The sequence below is a fragment of the Myotis daubentonii genome, chromosome 4, assembly GCF_963259705.1.
Source record: "Myotis daubentonii chromosome 4, mMyoDau2.1, whole genome shotgun sequence".
Lineage (NCBI taxonomy): Eukaryota > Metazoa > Chordata > Mammalia > Chiroptera > Vespertilionidae > Myotis > Myotis daubentonii.
This window is the reverse complement of record NC_081843.1, coordinates 47,346,069-47,365,507: the sequence shown is the minus strand read 5'-3', so window position 1 is coordinate 47,365,507 and position 19,439 is coordinate 47,346,069.

The window sequence follows — 19,439 nt, the reverse complement described above, 5'->3', positions numbered from 1 at the left end:
GTCCCTGAGGTACATGTAGCCAGCACACTGAATGGCCGAACTCGGTGGGGTGCGTGTAGAAAACAGTCTCACTCTTTCTCACTATTGACCCTTCAAACCCGTTCTGTTGACCAGTTTTTTCCCACCTGTGGGATGAATGCTTGGGCAAATCCCATGGCTTTCCTTATTATTCCTAGATAATAAAAAGTCTTCTGGTTGCTTTAAGTTTTAAGAATAGATTCATTTAAATAATTAAACCATCCAGTCTGCTATAATCATTAAAACATCAAACTTGATTACAAAATGAAATCTTCTCCCCCTCCCAGCTGGGGCCTGGGCGGTAGGCAGGGGGAAACGGCTGCATGTGTTCTCGTCTTCCCCTCCTCACGTCACCAGGCTGCTCTGGCTTCTCCGGGCTTGGAGATGGCGGGGAGAGGAGAGGTGGCGGGAGGGAAGGTGTGTTTGGCTGGCGTCACTGTAACCCACACTGCTGCCTCCTGTCGGGCAGGTTCTCAGCAGGGGCCTTTTTGTTTGTTTTGTTGGGGACATCCTCCTCTTGGGACCCTTCCCCTGCGCCAGGCATTACCACCTGTGAAAAGGCCTTATCTCCTTCGGCCCCCACATTCCGCGGTCCATGGGCCCTGCTGGGTCCCCTTTTCCTCTTGGGCGCCCACAGGGGTCGGAGCTAAGATTTTGCCAAGCCAGTTCCCTTCCTGGGCTCCCGGATCTAGGGAAGTTGCCATGTGGCCTGCAGTTAGCCCTCAGTATAGATCTCTACCTCTCTCCAAAGAAAGTCTGGCAGCTTCCTTAGCCTCAGCCCTCTGTCTCCTCCAGGCAGATCACGGCTAGGGAGCGGGCCTTCGCGATGGCCTGTGTAAGCAGTGCACACCTTGCTTTGGATTGGGGTGTTCTTGGCTCCTGCTGTTTACTGATACTTCTTGGCTTCTGGGGTTTTAACTCATACTGAGACATAATGAGTCCCATTTTAACACCCTAGTCCCGTGGTCAGCAAACTGCGGCTCGCGAGATACCAAACTACGGCTCTTTGGCCCCTTGAGTGTGGCTCTTCCTAAGCCTTAGGAGTACCCTAATTAAGTTAATAACAATGTACCTACCTATATAGTTTACGTTTAAAAAATTTGGCTCTCAAAAGAAATTTCAATCCTTGTACTGTTGATATTTGGCTCTGTTGACTAGTGAGTTTGCCAACCACTGCCCTAGTCCATACCTTGGTTTCCATGCCAGAATTTTCTGGTTCTACTTCTAACTATAAGGGCACTCTTCTTGGTGGAGGGGTGTCCCAACCCAGACTTGGGCTTTCGCCCCCAAATCTCCTCTGTGTCCAGGAACCAATAGTATCTGGGTCACTGTGGTCACACACATTTCCACGGAGCATGCTCAGACACCTTGCTGTCGTACTCATTGAGGAGGATTTCAGTGACTTATGATGGGACTTCCTACACTATTGCCAGTAACTGGCATCATTATTTAGCTTCTAACAAAAACAATTGGTTGAGCCCTATCTGGTTTGGCTCAGTGGATAGAGCGTCGGCCTGCAGACTGAAAGGTCCCAGGTTCGATTCCAGTCAAGGGCATGTACCTTGGTTGCAGGCACATCCCCAGTAGGGGGTGTGCAGGAGGCAGCTGATCGATGTTTCTCTCTCATCGATGTTTCTAACTCTCTATCCCTCTCCCTTCCTCTCTGTAAAAATAAATCAATAAAATATGTTTAAAAAAAAAAACCACAAAAAAAACAAAAAAAACAATTGGTTGAAAGTTTTGGTTAGTTAGCCTCCCAAAAGGAGGCCTGGCGAGTTGGAGTAGCTCACCCACAGGCACACAGCCGAACCATGGCGGGAATGCAGTGTGGCCACCGGTTCATTGCTCCGGCCTCTGGACCTTGCTAGCGCCTCCTTCAGCTCATTATCATCTGTTAACAATCCCTCTCCTGTTTTGCACACAACAGCCGAGATGTCTGCAGACTCATATTAAACAGAATGCAAACATTTCCAGAATTCATTTCCATCTGCAGTCTGAGGAGGTGTTAACTTCGGAGTACTTCGCTGATCATTTTTCTTCTAGCAGCAATAATTGTTTTTGAAGAACTTGACACACATTTCAGCAGGGCTCAGTGCTACTGAGCAGGCAGGGAGCAGTGAGAAACTGCCTCCATGAGCCAAATCTGCATCGTGCTGCGCCCCGAGAGTGAGCTGCACACCCCGGTCCCATTAACAATAATGATAGGTGAGCGCTGAGGTCTTCCTCGTTGCCAGAAACATATTTCATCCTTTGGGGATCTGTTCCAGTCCTTGGCCCTCTGTGCACCCAGCCTCCATAGTGTTTGCTCTGTAATTTATAAAAGATGTGTGTTGCACCTGGGTGCCTCAGAAAATTTAAAATAATTTCAAAGCATTCAACACCAGCCTTAAATTAAAGCTCTCCAAATCCCTTGCCTGACGAGTGTAATTAAACTCAGACCCACATAGGTGAGTCTTTTAATACATCCTAGGGATCAGGAGGCCTGGGCTGGGTCTGAGGAGCGATTCCAAGGATTGGAGGGGGAGAATGCGCTTCCTACAGGCAGCATGGCATGCTACAGGCAGGTCACACATTCCCAAGTAAAGCTTAGGAGAGCACCATTGTTCCAAGATGCTCTATGTGCTTGCTTAACAGACATTATCTTATTCCTCCCACTCCACCCATCAAGGAGGATGGCTTTTGCTTCCCATTCGACCCCCTGGCCAGCAAGATCCAGGCTGACATGACCTGACCCCAGACTTCTTAGCAGAGGAGGATGGAAGGAGCCTGAGTTCCTCCCAGTGCTGGGATCAGCCTGCTCAACCAGGGGAGGCTTGCAGGTGCAGAGTGCTTGAGCTTGGGACCTGACTAACAAGCTAAAACAACAACAATGCTTCTCTACCTTAGATCTTATTTTCTAGAACAGTTATTTTTAAACCTAAGTCCCTGGAACCTTGGGCACCATGAAAAGCACCACTTTTGGAATTAGAGGGACCCAGGTTTGAATCTTGACTCTACAACCCACGGGGGAGTGGCCTCCAGCAAGTCACATCATGTCCTGGTTTCAGTTTTCTCATCTGTAGAGGCAGGGGGATAATAATGTCCAGGCGGCAACAGCTGTCTTTGCAATGAAACAGAGCTGGACACTTTTATGTTCCCAGGGCTCCCCTGCCTCCATGGTGCAGGCTGGGTAAGTCCACATGATCCTGAATCCTTGGCATGTTTTTCCAGGCTGGCAAGTCATCCCCATCTTATTCTTATTTCCAAGTCTAAAAGCAAGGGTACTCCATCGGCTCCCAGGGAAACATGTCCTTGTGTTCCAAGATCATTGGAGCGGGGGCTCTAGAGAAACAAAATCACTCAGTGTAGACAATAAAAAAAGAAGAAAGAAAAAAAGATGAGCTTAGGACCTGCATGATTCAGATAAGGGCTTTATCTATACACTTAATGGTTCCTTAGATACGTGCAGTCCTATATACACACATATAATCTCATTAAACATTTTATATTAATTTTATGTTGCAATGATAATATTTTGAACAGATTGGATTAAATAAAATGTTAAAGTTAACTTCACTGCCTTTTTCTTTTTTGTTGTTGTTAATCCAAGGATATTTTTCCATTGATTTTTAGGGAGAATAGAAGAGAGAGGGAAAGACAGACAGAAACATGGATGTGAGAGAAACACATGGATTAGTTGCCTCCTGCACGAGCCCTGACCAGGGGAGGAGCCTGCAACCAAGGTGCGTGCTCTTGACAGGAATCGAACCTGGTACCCTTCGGTCCTCAGGCCAATGCTCTATCCACGGAGCCAAACTGACTAGGGCGCTTTTTCATTTTTTATGTGGCTACTGGAAAATTAAGCATTATACATGTGACTTGTATCTATATTGCCTGAGGGGTATCTTTTGTTTCCTTTGCAAGGGCTAGATACACAGTAGGATCAGTCCAAACAAGGGGCTTGTTATCTGGACCCATGTGACACCTCAGAACCCAAACCCCAGGGTGGATGCGGCTCAGGGTGACTGTAGCTGGTAAAGGCCTCCATCAGTGGGGTCAGAAGCAATCTTTAATTTACGTGTGACTCAACAACTTCTGTTCACGGGCCTTCTTTCTCCTCCTCCTACCCATGGGCAGCCTCTCTCCAGATTTCCTGTTTGCATGCCTGGGAGAGGACCAGAGTGGCCCAGTTAATGCCATTTACAAGTCAAGGAAAGAGGCTTCAGGAGAAAACAACCCTGTCAGCATATCGATCTCAGACTTTCAGCCTCCAGAGAACTGTGAGGAACTAAATTTCTGTTGCTTACACCACCCAGTCTTCAGTACTTTTTTCTGGAAACCCTAGCAAATGAATGCAGCCCTCACGGATGAACTTGCCCTGGGCCCAGTTTTGCTGCTGCTCAGCCTGCCTGGGCTGCAATCCTGTGACTGAAGGAGGCAGCCAATGAGCTCTCACGGCTGGAAGCCCAACCATCCAGGTGTTCACTCTCCCTGCAACCGTGGCAGGAGCCACCGGCCTGGTGGAGCCCTCCCCTCCCCCTTGCTGCTCTGGCACTTCAGCCAGCCGCTTGTTTCTGCTCTGTTAGCTCCTGGAGGACGAGGTCCAGTTTCCACACCTGCTGTTTACTCCGCCTTTTCCTTCTGAGTTGGCAGCAAGAACACAAGGACTTGCCCTGGCTTCTCAGAAGCGGAGAGGCAGCCATTTTTGCTTTGAAAGTCACAGACCTGGGAGCTGCAAGGATACTACCTCTGGTGGAACAGGCCCCGAAAGAGCAGATGGCGCAGGTGCCAAGAGCCAAGAGAAAGCTTAGTTGTCATCTGAGGCCTTGAAACTTTTACCATGACTCAGCAAAGCTGTGTAGGCAAAACTTTATCAATCATGCTTCATAAATAAGTCATTTAAATGCACAATGTACTAGTTGAATATTACTTTAATTCGTAGCAATGTGGATTAATTACAAACCCCACTCCATCCCCTTTCCAAATGGAGAGGCGAGCAGAATGGACTGCCCTTGATGGGCCTTGCAGTTGGGAAGATGCCCAGCTGCAACATGGGAGGTTGTGGAGAGCTGAGGGGCGCTGGGGCTCTTTGTACCTGTCTTTGTCCTCCTGTGACTGCAGAGATCTGGATGCGACAAACCCCACCCTCCTCTGTGCTGCGTTTTTGAGTCCCAGGAAGGGTTAGCTCCTTCCAGTGTGCAACACCAGCACTGGCCTCGGAAGGGCACGCCGGGGCATGGAGCGTGCGCAGACGTGCCAGCAGCGCTCTCCAAAGCGAGGGACTCCTCGGGAACCAATAGCCTTGGATTATCTTGGAGTGTGTCATGTAGAAACCACTTGCCAAGTGTCTTGTTTTCTTGAAAGAAAACTTTTTTTTTAAAGAAATAAGAGTGACAGAGTAATTTTGAACAAGGGAGAATTGAGATGTTTACAGATAAGATTCACGGACGGTGGGTATCTCCAGGGGCTGAGACCACTGGTTCCATTCCAGTGTCCTGTCCCATCTTTTGGTATTGGCATATATATTCATTTTCTAGTAATAATAAAAGAGATAAAGCCTATATATGTCTCCTTTCTACCCTGCACCATGGCGGTAGCCGACCATCCATCCGGTTCCTGGATGGCATCCAAGCCCTATGACCTGATGACCTGCCAAGTCAAGACCATCATTGGAGCTGGATTGCCAAACAGACCTGTGGGCTGGAGGGAGCAGCCATAGGAGGGAAGATCCAGGTGTGGCTTCTGGCCAGGGAGAGGCCCCGGGCCGAGCAGGCTGGGAACACGGCCTGGGCCGCCTGTCCCAGCCCAGCTTTCTCTGCCTCGCTGACCTGTCCTCCCCCGGAGGGCTGCTCCTCTCTGAAAGGCACTGGCTTCCCTGAGAGCGCAGCAGTGTTCTGTCTCTAAGGCCTGGGGGGCAGGGCTGAGAGGAGTCCGGCCACAGCTTTCTGCCTACACCAACCTCCATGAAGTGTGTGCCATCCCTGCACCCCCACCCAGCCCCTTCCCACAGCCACCCACTCCCCTTCCTCCCACGGACAGACGGACAGACGGACAGAGCTTGTGTGTTTGAAGAAGGCAGGAGAGGGGAATCTAGGGAATGAACAGTCAGTATTTGCCAACTGGGAGCCAAGTGCCACAGAAAATAATCTAGCTGAGTCATCACAAAAACTAGGAGAGATTGGTGTACTAACCTACATTTCAAATGAGGAAACTAGGGCTGAGGATGTATGAAATTAGTCAACCAACATCATGTAGCCGGTGAGTGAGACCGTCAGGATCTGAATCCAGGTTTTCTGACTTTGAAAGTCACGCTTGTGCTTTTCCTCCAAGTGCATCCTTCAGGGTTACAATTAGTTCTAAGCCTCCCTTCTGAAATGTACTTCTGTGGTCTCAGAGGCTCTTGTGTGTGGCTTTGTGATGGATGTAGGTATACACCCAGCTCTGTGGTCCATAGAGTGTTCTCCTGCAAGAGCGCCTGCCAGGGCTCACCCTACGGCTGGAGAATTGTAGATAAAATGGGTTGCGTGGCTTTGCCATCCTCCTCACTAACGGTGACCTCCCTGAGCACGGAGTGTCATCTCCCCGGCACCAGCCCCCCACCCCAGCCCTCGGCCACTACAGTGCGTCTATTCCCTTTAGTAGAAGTTAAATGAGTCTTGCATCCTGGTCAAAGTAAAGCTATGAACGATGAGCCTTTAAGAATATGCCCTACTGTGAAGTCTCCATGTGAAGTGTGTTAGGATCACATCTAACTTACATTCCCCGGCGGCTTATGTGATGATGGGGCTCACTGGTCTTTGAACATCGCTTAGGAAGCCCTGGTAAGTTGAGGGGCTTGCTCACTGTTTTTACATGGCCAAAGGTGACGTTGCTGGGTTCAGCTGGGGCGGGGTCCGAGGTGAAGACCAGGAGAGCAAAAACTGAAAACGCTGAAGAAATTTGGTCCAGAGAGGCAGACCCCTTTGAAGAGCAATAACCAGGGACAGAATTTACCAAATTTTCTTTATTTCTCTCTCCCTTTATGATTTTTGTCATTACAATAGATCACTGAGCTATTATGTACATTCATTTAACTTGACTCACTTCTTAAGTATTTTGGCCTCATGTCAGGTAATAGTGGTTATGAAATTACTTACCGGTGCTATCTTTTTCTAAAACACCCTTAAATTAGGACGTGACAATTGAAATGAAAAGTATTTGTATAGCACGTGTAAGCCATCTGACACGCCACACTTTGGTGATGGAGGCCAAGGGGACGCAGAACTCCTTCTCCTTCCGCACGGGCCCTCTGCACTGGGGCTCTAGACGGGAGGCTGCCAGCTCCCCCGTCCCAGGTGTGGGGAAGGACAGGGGCAGTGCAGACAGGCCTGAGCTACAGCCCGGCGGCTCCCTCGGTGACGGGAGTTTCATCTCCTGAGAACACAGACTGGCTCGGGGCTGCTTTATGAACAGTAGCCATCTTTACCGAATCCCAGGTCTGGAGACATGGTGTGCTCCCAGGATAGAATATTTAAAAATGAGACAGTTCCTCTAAACTCTGGGGCGCGAGGGCGTTACAGTCAAAGGCCTGAGGGGGCTTCTGCAGCCCCTTCCTCAGCCTGGTGTTCACGGGTAACGTGGGGCCACCTGGGACAGCTGGTGCCCCCTGTTGCCTCTTGGGGTTTTATGGGCTGGCTTTAAAATAACTGCACATTTTCCAAAACTTTAATTTCATGTGTCTTATTATTTGATGCCCAAAGGCTCTTTCACAAGCACGCTGTGGTGAAAACTAACTGTAGAGAGAGGGTTGGGGGTGCGGGGGGCAGGGAAGTGAGTGAGTGGGGGGCAGGGGAGCGGGGGGGGGCGGGGGGCAGGGGGCGGGGAAGTGAGTGAGGGGGGGCAGGGGGGCGGGGGGCGGGGAAGTGAGTGAGGGGGGGGTAAGTGGCGAGAAGCAGGTGAATTGATTCAAGGACCAGGGGGCTCCGCGCTGCGAAGGAAAACAATGTCGAGGCCCAGGAGTCCCCCACTATGTGCCCTTTTCTGCCTCAGAAGGTGGACGGAAGCGAAAATAAAAGAGCTCCTACTGGGAGGGGGGTCTTTATAATATTTCTGCAGCGTAAACCATTTACCATGTGCTTTTCCTGCCTCAGTCAACTCAGGAAATTTTCTTTGTATGTGCCGGTCAGATAGGATTCTTGATTACAAGTGACACAAGCGCCATCTCGAATTGTCTTTGGCAAAAGCAGAATGTGTTGCTTTGCAGAGGCTGCAAGGCATGGCTGGACACGAACCTCAGACAATGTCCTCAGGACTCATTTTCCCTTCGTTTTCAGCTTTTTAAAAAGTAGTTAATTCATTATTTTTTTTCTGAGTTGGCCTCTGTCTTGACTTTTGTCTTTGGTTTTTGGGGTATATTCAGCTGCAGCTCCCTGCCATGCAGCTTTAGGGCAGATTCAATGTAGGGAGGTCACAGGCCATTTCCACCAGGGGCAGCCCTAGCTCTGACTTGCAAAAGAGAAAACCTGAAGGGCAATGACCGGGCATTGCACTTGCTTCAGAAAGATCTCTTTGGTGGTGATTGTACCTTGAGGGGCAAAATAACTTACGAATTTCCATCACCAAATTAGCACTTGGACTATGAGACTTCTACACAGTTTATAAAACGTACATTAAAGAGATGGGGAAATATTTTTAAAAGACTGCAATACAATCGCCCTTTGCAGTCCCTGAGATTCTTGGAAACTCCTCCTGGACTGGGCTTCCTGTGGCCAAGGATGTGCTGGCACAAGGGTGCCTGGTGACCCCAACCCACCCTCCAGGCTGTCTCTTCAGCTGTCTCCTCCTTTCCAGCCAATTCTGCTAAACTGTTTCCCTTTCAGACTTTCTACTTTTGTCCTCTAATTTATCTGACGATATAACTCAAGGATACGGGCCACATAGGAAACCAGCGGGACCTGGTTTAGAATTTCCTGACGGAGGATACAGAATAACTCAAACTTACTGCTAGACACTGACATGTGCTTCCCCATAGAACCTTTAAAGCAAAGTCGATATCCTTCAGGTGTCTGTCTGGAGGAAGGGTCTCAGACAGCCTCTCAGGGTCACCTTCAGCTCTGAGACTTGCTGAACCGCACGCAGCACTCTGCCCCGGTCGCTCATCTTCACGCCGGCTCCTCCTCCAGCCGGCTCCTCTGGTCATGGCCATTAGCAGCCACCTCCTCTCCCTGAACACACGCCAGCTGCTGACTGGCTAGGAAAGCCACAGTTCTGCTGCCTGTTTATCTCAGAATAACACGAAATATGGCTGATCTGACTCTCCGGGTTCACCGAGGGCTTTCACTTTTCATACCTCATGTCAGTCGATTTGCCAGACACTTGCATGAGGAGGGCTGAGAATATGAGCATTCCTGGCATGGCTGCATAACAGCCCACCCCAAGCACAGCGGCTGCAAACACCCACAGCGTTTAATGCCCCGTGGGTTTGCAGTTTGGGAAGGGCTTCGTGGGGGAGGCTCACCTCTGCTCCAGGAGGAAGGAGCTGAGACAACCTGGAAGCTGCAGGATGAACTTCCAGGATGGCTCAGTCACCCCGCGGGCAGCGTGGTGCTGCCCTCCCCACCCCTCCCGCCCCGGGCCCACCAGGGACTGCATCAGAGCAGGTGGCTGGGCCCCAGAGTGAGCATCATGAGATGAAAATTTGCAGTTTTTTAAGAGCTAGGTCTGGACGCTGGCCTAGCAGAATTTGTGCCAGCTTCTCCTGGTCAGACTGTCCCAGGGCAGATTCAAGGGGAGGCACAAAGGCCCACAGCTCTCAATGGAAGGAGCGGCAAACAGTTGACTGTGTAATTGCCAAATTGAGGTGCGGAAGCTCCAAGAAGTTTAGTGAGCTGCCTGAGACCACTTTAGTGCACACCTTTTGAGGTGCCTGGTTCGCTACCACTCTCTCTGAGATTTGCCGTTTATCCATGGGGTGTCCCCTGAGGCCCTTTTCTTACTATGGAACTAGGTACCGTAGGGTTTCCCTGGTTTATGTGACTAGCGCGCCCTGGAGACCTGGAGAACCGCCATCCTATAACTTGCTCCCAGGAATTGGGACTTGGGTCTGTAATCTGCTGGGATCTACATTCCTTGAGGACTCTCTCCAGGTCAGGGACCAGGGTCCAGAGCAGGAGGCTCCACTGATAGATGTGATGTAGGCGGAGTTATTTCTCTTCTCTGGGCCCCAGCCTCCTATAAGTGAGGAAGTGAGTGATGTTAATAATCTGAATTCTTGTGATTCAAGGCAGGGCAGGAATGTCCAAACTTGGCCCCTAACGCACTTCCCACAGCTTGTCTCCGGGTGTTTGGATCCCTGTTTCAGCAACTGCCAAAACGCCAAGAGTGTGGAAAGAGGTGGCTCATTTTGTGATTGACTCACAATCCGAAGCCACAGACTGTCTGCCTCAGAGTGGAAAGGCTGAGCTCCTGAGGGCCCTGCGCTAACCCAGGCGGGGCCACAGGAAGCTCCAATGAGCCTGTCTTACCTTCCAGGGCTGCTGCGGGGCCAAAGGAGAGTGTGGCCACAGAGGAACTTCTCCACCCGGGACACTTCATGGCAGTGTCGGGGACATTTTTAGTTGTCACACGTGGGGAGGGGGTGTGCCGCTGGCATCAGTGTGCAGAGAGCAGGGATGCTGCTAAACACTCCACAATGCACAGAGTTATCCCACCCAAAATATCAGTAGTACCGAGGCTGAGAAATCCTGCTCTGTCCTATCACCTAAGGGAAAATTTGAACTTATCGTTTACATTGACTCAAAGGGGACATTGTGGCTTGAGTTTGTAATACTGATCTTTCCTTTCTGGGTTATGACTTGGTAATCTGTACGACAACTGGAATCTCCCTGTAGCTTGAGTTAATTTTATCAGGTTCATTCAAATTCTCAAGCCCGCATTACCTTGCCCAAGATTTCTGCTTTACCTGTCCCATGTCAGCTCATATGTAAAACTCACCTTCAGTCTGAAGTGTGAGTACAGACACACACCTCATGTACACTAGACAATGTGTGTGTGTGTGTGGGGGGGGGGGGATTGAGGTGGAGTAGGAGATTATAATGCAGCAATATCCCTGTTCTTAAGTTTTCCACCTGTCATGCTAATGGACCACTTGTAACCAAGTGAGCTGCAGCAATGAGTATATGAAAAGGGAGTGATATACTCATTGTGAGAGTGAATGAGAGAATATTTTGTAATGGAATGTTCTGCAAGTGAAAAAGCCAAGGAAATTATTTTCATACTTTTAAAAATCATGACTTTTAGGGGAAAAAAAAAACTGACATCAAGCCATGTACCAGTATACTCATCAATACATATAATTCAAGCAAAAGTTTCATGAAAAAAATACCTTTATTCCATGCATTGCTCTTGGAGATTTTCTGTTTTATTTTGTAAAAGTTCTACAGTTCACTACACAAACTTCAGGAATCAGCAATGGCTCTGACCTGCAGTTTGAAAATATGGCAATGGTGATGCCTAGGGTAGAAGCCTAGGCCGCGGAAGGGGGTGGATGTGGGGAAGACTGAGGTTGCTGGAGCCGGCAGAGTTGGGCACTGCCAGGCTCAGGTGCTACATGACCATTCGCAGTGGCACCCAAGTCCCTCAGCGCTTGTGGGACTAGTGGATCAGGGAAGGGCTGTTCTACCCAAGTCTTTAGGGAATAGAGGGGTCATCAGAATGTCACTAGATGTCTAAAAGGAGGAGGGAGGAAAGGCACCCTCAGAGGTAGGGTTTTTCTCTGAGTGGATGGTGTTGGTGGTTTAGAAGAAACCAAATCATCCTTCGAGGCCCACCAACCCATGGCTTGAAGCACAGGTGGGAAATCAGTGTTGGGGAATTCATTCTTTTCACAAATATTTACTCAGCACCAACTAGCCTAATACTGGATCCACACACTTCTGTGTCCGGTGTTGTTCTTCCTAAAGCGTCCTAGCCAATCTAAGGATTCACAGCCATAGCCGGGGGCACTGTCTGATAACATTATCTTATTTCTCCCATACTTACCTTCTGCGTTAACACATGATAAGTCAAAAGCAAGAAGACAATTTAAAATGTAAAAATCGGAACTTTTTATGTAGAACTTTAAAATGGTTCCTGATCCCATTATCACATAGATTTCAGGGCAAGATCGTCCGACTCAGGTGAGCTCACATGCCTGCGATGGTGCAGGGAGCAGGAGCACCCCAGCGCATCTGCCGTCCAAAGATGGAGGACTCAGGGCATCAGACTCCAGTGATTGTTTCCAGCACAATGTCCAAGCGTTGGGCACTCTGGGAGATGCCTGTGTTTGAAAAGATCACAGTTTACCTACCTCTTTCCTGGCTCAATGTCCACCGGCAGCTCTGAAGGTCTCTGTCTCCGGCTCCATACCCGTTGGCAGAGTCTGGAGTCTGTGGGCCCACGTGTGAATCCTGGCTCAGTTGCTCACCAGCTTTCCCAGATTTCCATTTTCCATCTATAATAAAAGGTTCCTGAGAGGATTAAATTAAGTGTTGAGCCTGAAACACAGAGTAGAGTGCCTGGCACAAGACAGATTTCTGAAAACAATTCCTCTTTCGCAGTCCTTGCCTTTTCCCTTCCTCCCTGCGGAAGGTAGATGGCTTATTATTCTCTACTCTTCGGCCCTCGCGGTGTGCTGTTTGCTCTATAACACTGATGTTCCTTTCACTAGAGGCAGAATATGTTTTTCTGCTCCTCTGATGTTGGGCTTGGCTACTTGGTTGGATTCGGGCTTGGCCATGTGGCTTGCTTTGGCCATTGGGATATTAGCAGATAGGACATGGGTGGAGGCTCGGAATGTGTTTTTCTGGTTGAGCTCATTCACTTGCACTCCCACTTTTTACCATGAGAACAACATGCCTCAAAAAGCTGCTGGGCCGAGGAGGGTGAGAGATGTGGCGGGGCCCTGGGCCCAGCCTGCAGCTCGGCGTGGAGGCCAGCTGAGCCCAGCCTCGTTCAGCTGAACCCCAGCTGATCTCCCGATGCAAGAGGGAGAGATAAATGCTTATGACTGCATGCCTCTGAGTTTATGTAACATCATTGTGGCAATAGCTAACAGATAACTGCATTATAGTTTTTACACTCCATAAAAATGCCGCATATATTAAATAGCAGAGAAAGGAACTGTTCCGGGGAAGCAGCAGAACAAAGTGAGTCACTGGTGCACAGAAGAGTGTGATTCTTCTGCCGAGCCCTGAAACCATTCTGTGGTGTCACGTCCTGAGACTTCCCCTCCATCTCCATTTGTGGGTGGGAGATTTCATGTCCAAATGAAACTAGTTGGAGACAGCACTGTTTCCTTTAAGAGAGTCATGCTAGGATTATGGTTTCTCTGAGAGTAGGGCCAAACTACTAATTGAAAAAAATAAGCACACTTCGTGCAAAACCAGGATGTATTGATTTTAGAAGAAAACCGATTCTTATTGGGTGAGGTTATTAGCTCTTCCAGGATCATAAAGTAGCCTGAGCCATCAATGGTGGAGAAACTAAGGTGTACCCCTATTGTGCATGGGACAGACCCCCGTCCCTCCACTTTGCAGCCAGCAACAGAAAGGGGGCACCGCCTTGCACAGCTCTGGGAGACAGCAAGACAGCATTCGCATTGCACCTGCGGACTAGTTTCCCAGGAGGAGCGTTGTGTCCAAGCAGATGGGCAGGGGGTGGGGGGTGGGGGACACTGGAAGAAGCAGAGAGAAGAGTGGGGCTACAGGACAAGAGGGATGGAGGAGTTCAGGAGGTAGGGTTAGGGGACCTCAGGGCTCCCAGAACAGGCGGGGCAGTTTATGTCTGAGCATTTGTGAGCTGATGGGGTGAGTGAGGCCTAGAATTCCAGCCATGCTCCACTCACCAAGTCAGGTGTCCAGGCATGAGGCCGTGTCTGCCTCAGCACCATGGAGATGGAGGAGGAGCTCTCTTTATTTCTCTAGTTCCCACAGGAGCACAGCATGGACTAACAGCTGCTCTAGGGGGAACAAAGCACTGCCTATGCGGGAAGCTCCTGAAGGCCTACACTCCGAATCTAGTTCTCCCACCCCCAACCTTGTATGGGGCAAGGAACAATGTTAGTTAAATAAAGCCACACCTTCCGGCTCATCTACTGTGTCTGCCATAGGATACCTTCTTGATCCTTCAGTTAAGCGTCCTGCTGAGTTCAGAGCTGGCTTCTGCTGGGAAGCCAGGGCGGTGGTTCTCACAAAGAGGAAGCACCTGCTTCCTGATCACCTGGCAGCACCCAGCCCTCCCTCCTTGGACTGCTAGAAGGAGTCCACTGCAGAGCACAGACAGTTCCTCAGGCCCGAGGGCCGAAGGCGTGCATCTCCGCTTGCCCAGGGCCCCCACTAGGGAGTGAGGGACATCCCCTGTGGGACAGAAGGAAGGGAGGTTCCTGACACTCCCTGGTTACAATTCTACTTCAAAAGCAAAAATAATACTTAGCTTTTAATTTTGTTCAGAGAGCGCCTACCTCTGAGTTTCCTAGCTTTATTTCTCTTTCCTGTGTATTACACTCAGGATAGAGCCAACTTTTGTACGGCCCTTTGCTTACACAATTTGGAGGGCCTGCTTAATGAAAAAAAATATATACACGGACAATATGGAATTAGATGAAATAAAGAAGTGAGTGTTTAGTATGAGACTGGACGAGGTCCTGAAGCTTGGCTTTTATTAGTATCAGTACTTCTGCCTCAGACCCCAGTTGACTTCGGTGTTCCCCCTTTCATCTAGGAGGGTGAGAGGCAGCAGCCAGAGGCTTGCTGACCGGGAGGGGGAGGGGGCGGGCAGTGAAAGCCCCCTCCTGTGTTCCCTGTGGGGGATGGCTCCCACTTTATGCTCCGCTGTGCCCAGGCAGGCCAGGCCCTGAGGACGAGGTCACCAGCCCTCAGAGGACACCAGCACGGGTGTGGCCAGGCTGCTTGGGTGGAGTCATTTTTCTGGACCATAAAAAAGTGGGGTGCTCATGCAGAGGCCTCTGCGTGTGTCCAATGTTTCCCTCGGGCCTTTGATCCTCCCCTGGAGCGTATTGGTAGAACCACAGGGAGACCAAGATGGTCTGGAAGCAACTACCACCAATTCCTTTTTCTCAAGGAACAGTCCCCCTGCAAGCCTTCCTTTTCTTAAAATGTCCACAGTTTCCATTCTTTTCGGTAAGAAATGGTATTAGGGGGTTTTGCCCTGCTCACTAGTCTAAGAGAATAAAGGGGAGCACTTCACTGGGCACTTACTCAGCCCTCAGCACACGGCACAGCCCAGGGGTGGAGAACTAGGAAGCCACAGCCAGCGCTCCTTTTTCAGAGCCCTCGTTTCAGCAAAGGTTGGAGCGGTTGGTCATCCTCTGGTCACTTCTCTCCAGAAGAGCCCGATTGGCCTGGCTGGAGCCATGTGTCCTCTTCTTGCTCAGACGGACTGGTCACTTCGATAGCCATGGTAGGAGGAGGGGACTTTCTGCAAAGGTTAGAGGAGAGCTGCTGCAGGGTGGGGAAGCGGTGAGGGCAGCACACGCACGGAACCTGGACTTGAGGAGTGCAAGCACCTTCTTTAGCAGTGCGAGACCTGAGGGGATGCACCCTTTGATTAATTAATAGTGCAGGGAGCGAGGAGACGGGGCAGGGGGTGACTGGTGGAAGGTTGGGCTTCAGGAAAGGCCTGGAACATGGGAAGTGACCAGAGGCAAACCTGGGAGGAGGAGGAGGAGAAGAGGCTGAGCCCCAGAGAGGCATAGAGAGCGTGGGGGGGGGGGGGGGGGTGAGTGCCAAATGAGATGGGAGAGCTAAAAGGAGGAGGATGGGCCCTGATCAGGAAATGTATGGAGATCACCGGTGTGTGTAGGGAGAACTCTGACTTTCAGCCTGGAGTTTTTCCTATAACTAAGCACTTGTATGCTAGCCATTTTCAAAACTTTATCCAGGCACCCCGGTCCAAAAGGCGTCAGAGAACAAGTGCCGAGGAGAGAGCAATTTCATATTTAACAGGGGAGTTTAAAGCTCTGAGGAACATCCCCGCAAGGGATTGGGGAGAGCTGAGGTGTTGGATGGTCAGAGGCAAAACCCTCTAATACCATTTCTTACCAAAAGGAATGGAAACTGTGGACATTTTAAGAAAAGGAAGGCTTGCAGGGGGACTGTTCCTTGTGGGGAAGGCCACAGCCAACCAACTACGAGAGATGGGGTCTCAGGAAGAGCAAAGGGAAAATAAATCACATCTGGATTTTAGAGGCAAACAAACTCGTGACATCACACACCCCTGTGGAAGGACTTATGTACCAAACGGCCGGTCACAGAGAAGGTCAGGATCTGCATGGCCACAGCCTTGAAGCGAGAGCATCCTGGCTGGATTGCAGCCCTCTCTTCCTGCAGGGTTTCTGGCATCATGGATCACTTGTACGTCCAAACTATGGAAAGAGTTCCTTCTCCTACCAGATTCTTCAGGCCCCAAACACATGTAATGAGCAAGTGGAGGACCACGGGCTTGGAAAGGGAGGCTGCTGAGGCCGGTCAGTGAGGACAGGCGCCTGCTTCCTGTCAGAGGTGGAGCAGAGGTGAGTGGCCACATCTTTCTTCCTGCAGACGGCACGCGCTGTGGCTTCTTGCCCTTTCTCAGCCTCCACGCTCCCTCTCTCCCTCACAGTCAGAGCAGGTTTGTTTCTGGTCCACACCCCCACAAACCACTGGGCTCTGCCTGAACCACTGCCCTTGGTCCCAAATCCATTTTGAGCTTCCGAGCCTCGTTCAGCGGTGCTGCCCTTGGCTTTTTATCCCACTAGAAACCTGCTGCACTCATGGGAACAGGCCGGTTTTATTTTTATTTTTTGCTCTTTTAACTACACAGAGAAGTAGAAAGTACCTGCGTGTCCTTCACCGAGGATGATATTTTTAGATCGCTCCCACATGCCTCTCTTCTTTTTTTACTTCCAAAACTCCTATGTTTATTCTGGGAAGCAGCCCCCTGCTGCTGACTTCTCGGTTGTACCTAAGTAGGATCACCGAGCCAGAGTCCCTCGTAGCCTGTTCTATGAGGAGGAAGGACACGCAGTCCTGCTTGGCAAGAGGACACTGAGCTCTTACGGAATGCCCTCGTTTCAGCTCTTGGCTGCTCCAGGAGGATTTGTTGACCAATTTTAGACCCTTCATGAGCCCTCTGGGCATGGATTTGAGGATCTTAAGCAAACACACAAAACCCACAGTGATCGGAGTGCATCCGATCTGCTTAGACATCTCTGGTGGCTCTCATGCTAGAGCCCGGATTCTTTAGGCTTATGTAAAAGGCCTTCACGACTTAACTGCAGCCAGCTGTTCAGGTCTCTACCTGTTCCACTGTGACTGTGCATTCTACGCTGCATGCATGCCACCTCACCAAAACCAGCTGGCCAGTTCTCTGCTTTCTTCCCCCATGTTTGGTCCTCAGCTGGGAGTGCTCTTTACCGCCCCCCCCCCCCGCCCCCCCATCCTCGTCTCCTAGGCACTGGCATCCCTCCCAGCAAAGTTCATGGCTTGATGTTCATCCATCAGGGACACTTACCCAGGTTCATTGTAATGATTTGCTCATGTCTATCTTCCTTGACTGTGAGTTTCCTGAAGAAAGGTGCAGGTTCTTATTCTCTCTTTAAATCCTTAGTATGGAGTCAGGCCAGTAAATATTTGATGAACAAAATGAATAGTTCAGCAAGGGCAACTTTCCCTTAGACACCAGAAAATCAGCACTTTTTTTAATGGACACGTGTCCCTACAGGGCCCAGATGTTTGGGGAGGGACTCACACCTTTTTTCTTTCCCTTGCCTGGCCCCCAAAGGGCCATTATTCCCAGGAGGTCCCTAATGCCTCTCCTGGCGATCTATTTCCTGTTACCAGCTGCAGGGAGCTGTATACCATTGTGTTTTTTCTCTTTTGGAGGAAGTTTGGTTCTAAGCCAATGCTTTCTGATATAATTATCCTACCAAAACCTCCCCCCCCCCTTCTGACATTAGTTTTAGAGGTTGTATGGTTCTTTCATATCCGTGCTTTTTATTGACAGCGGTGTCACCTCCTTTTGGAAGCAGGTAGGGTATAAATAATAAATGAGAGATGAACGTATGTTCCACAACCGCCTTGCCCAATAAAGCAAGAGGTTTCCCACCCTGTATATGGGTGTGTGCCGGGGTCCAGCCCCAGCGGGTCCAGGGGTTCCCCAAAGGTGTGGACGGAGTCGGCGAAGAAGGAATGACACGGAGACAGCGTTCAGTTGATCAGCAGCCTAGCCAGGATCTCCAGCCAAGTTCTGGTCTTGATCTCCAGAGAGGCTCTGCTGTTTATTGTCTTGTTACATCCGTATTTATACCAGTTGATTTTAATCCTGTCAATTTCTATTACAAAGGTTAGGGCGTTTCTTATCTCCATTCCAGGGAGTAAAGATTATGTAGCTTAAGCATGATTGTTTGTAGTGATTAACTACCCGCCTGGCACTTAGTTAAGGAGTTTCATGCCCTCCCTGACTTCAGGGAAAAATTCCTACCTGGGGAAACAACCTTTCTAGGAGAGGCATCCCCTCCCTGACTTCAGGGAAAAATTCCTACCTGGGGAAACAACCTTTCTCGGAGAGGTGACCTTGGTTAAAACACACAGCGCTAAGGGGAGCAAACATATTAAGAACAGTATGCTATATACGCCAGGTCCCTTGAAACATATGCTGTGCAGATGTTTCTTTCCTGCAGCGACTGTGTCAAGCAGCAAGGATGGACCGGCTTCCGGCAAATTCCCCCTTTTTTATTTTTTAAAAGCAAGCATTAAAAAGAAAAACCTGAAACGCTCTCTTGTATCCATTTTAAGAGTAGGATTGGCGCTTTCTGCTATTACCTGAGTCCTGATCTATCACCCCAGGGAGAGCTTGCCAATCCTGCACTTTCCCGGGGTGGAAAGGCTGCAGTGGGGTTAAGGATAAGGCTCCTTGGGCCTACCTTCTCCCATGCCTCTACATTTACCTTTCTGGCACCTTTCCTTCCTCAGAAAAGCATGGACGTATTTCTTGTATAAAATGTTCTGTCTGACTGGGAGTAACCTTAATTCCTCTGCTAACAAGCATATATGTTAAAAGATCAATACGGAGTCTTTTTTCTTTAGACTCAGTATGGCACATCTTCTTAATCTAAAGATCAATACAGAGTCTTCTTTCTTTGGACTCAGTATGGCACATCTTCTCAATCTAAGTTCTGTACTATCCACCTTCTTACCCTATTTATCCTCTATAGGGGGGTCTGTAGCACCCTGGTGGAGTCCTATCCGTCCCGAGTGTGGGGTTCTCAATGGGGGGACTTACCTAAGGGAATCCTGTTCCAGGGGTTCCCAAAGGTGTGGACGGAGTCGGCGAAGACTATCCACCCTCTTCCTACGGTGGAGTCTGATCCATCCCGAGTGTGGGGTTCTCAATGAGGGGGGGCTTACCTAAGGGAATCCTGTTCCAGG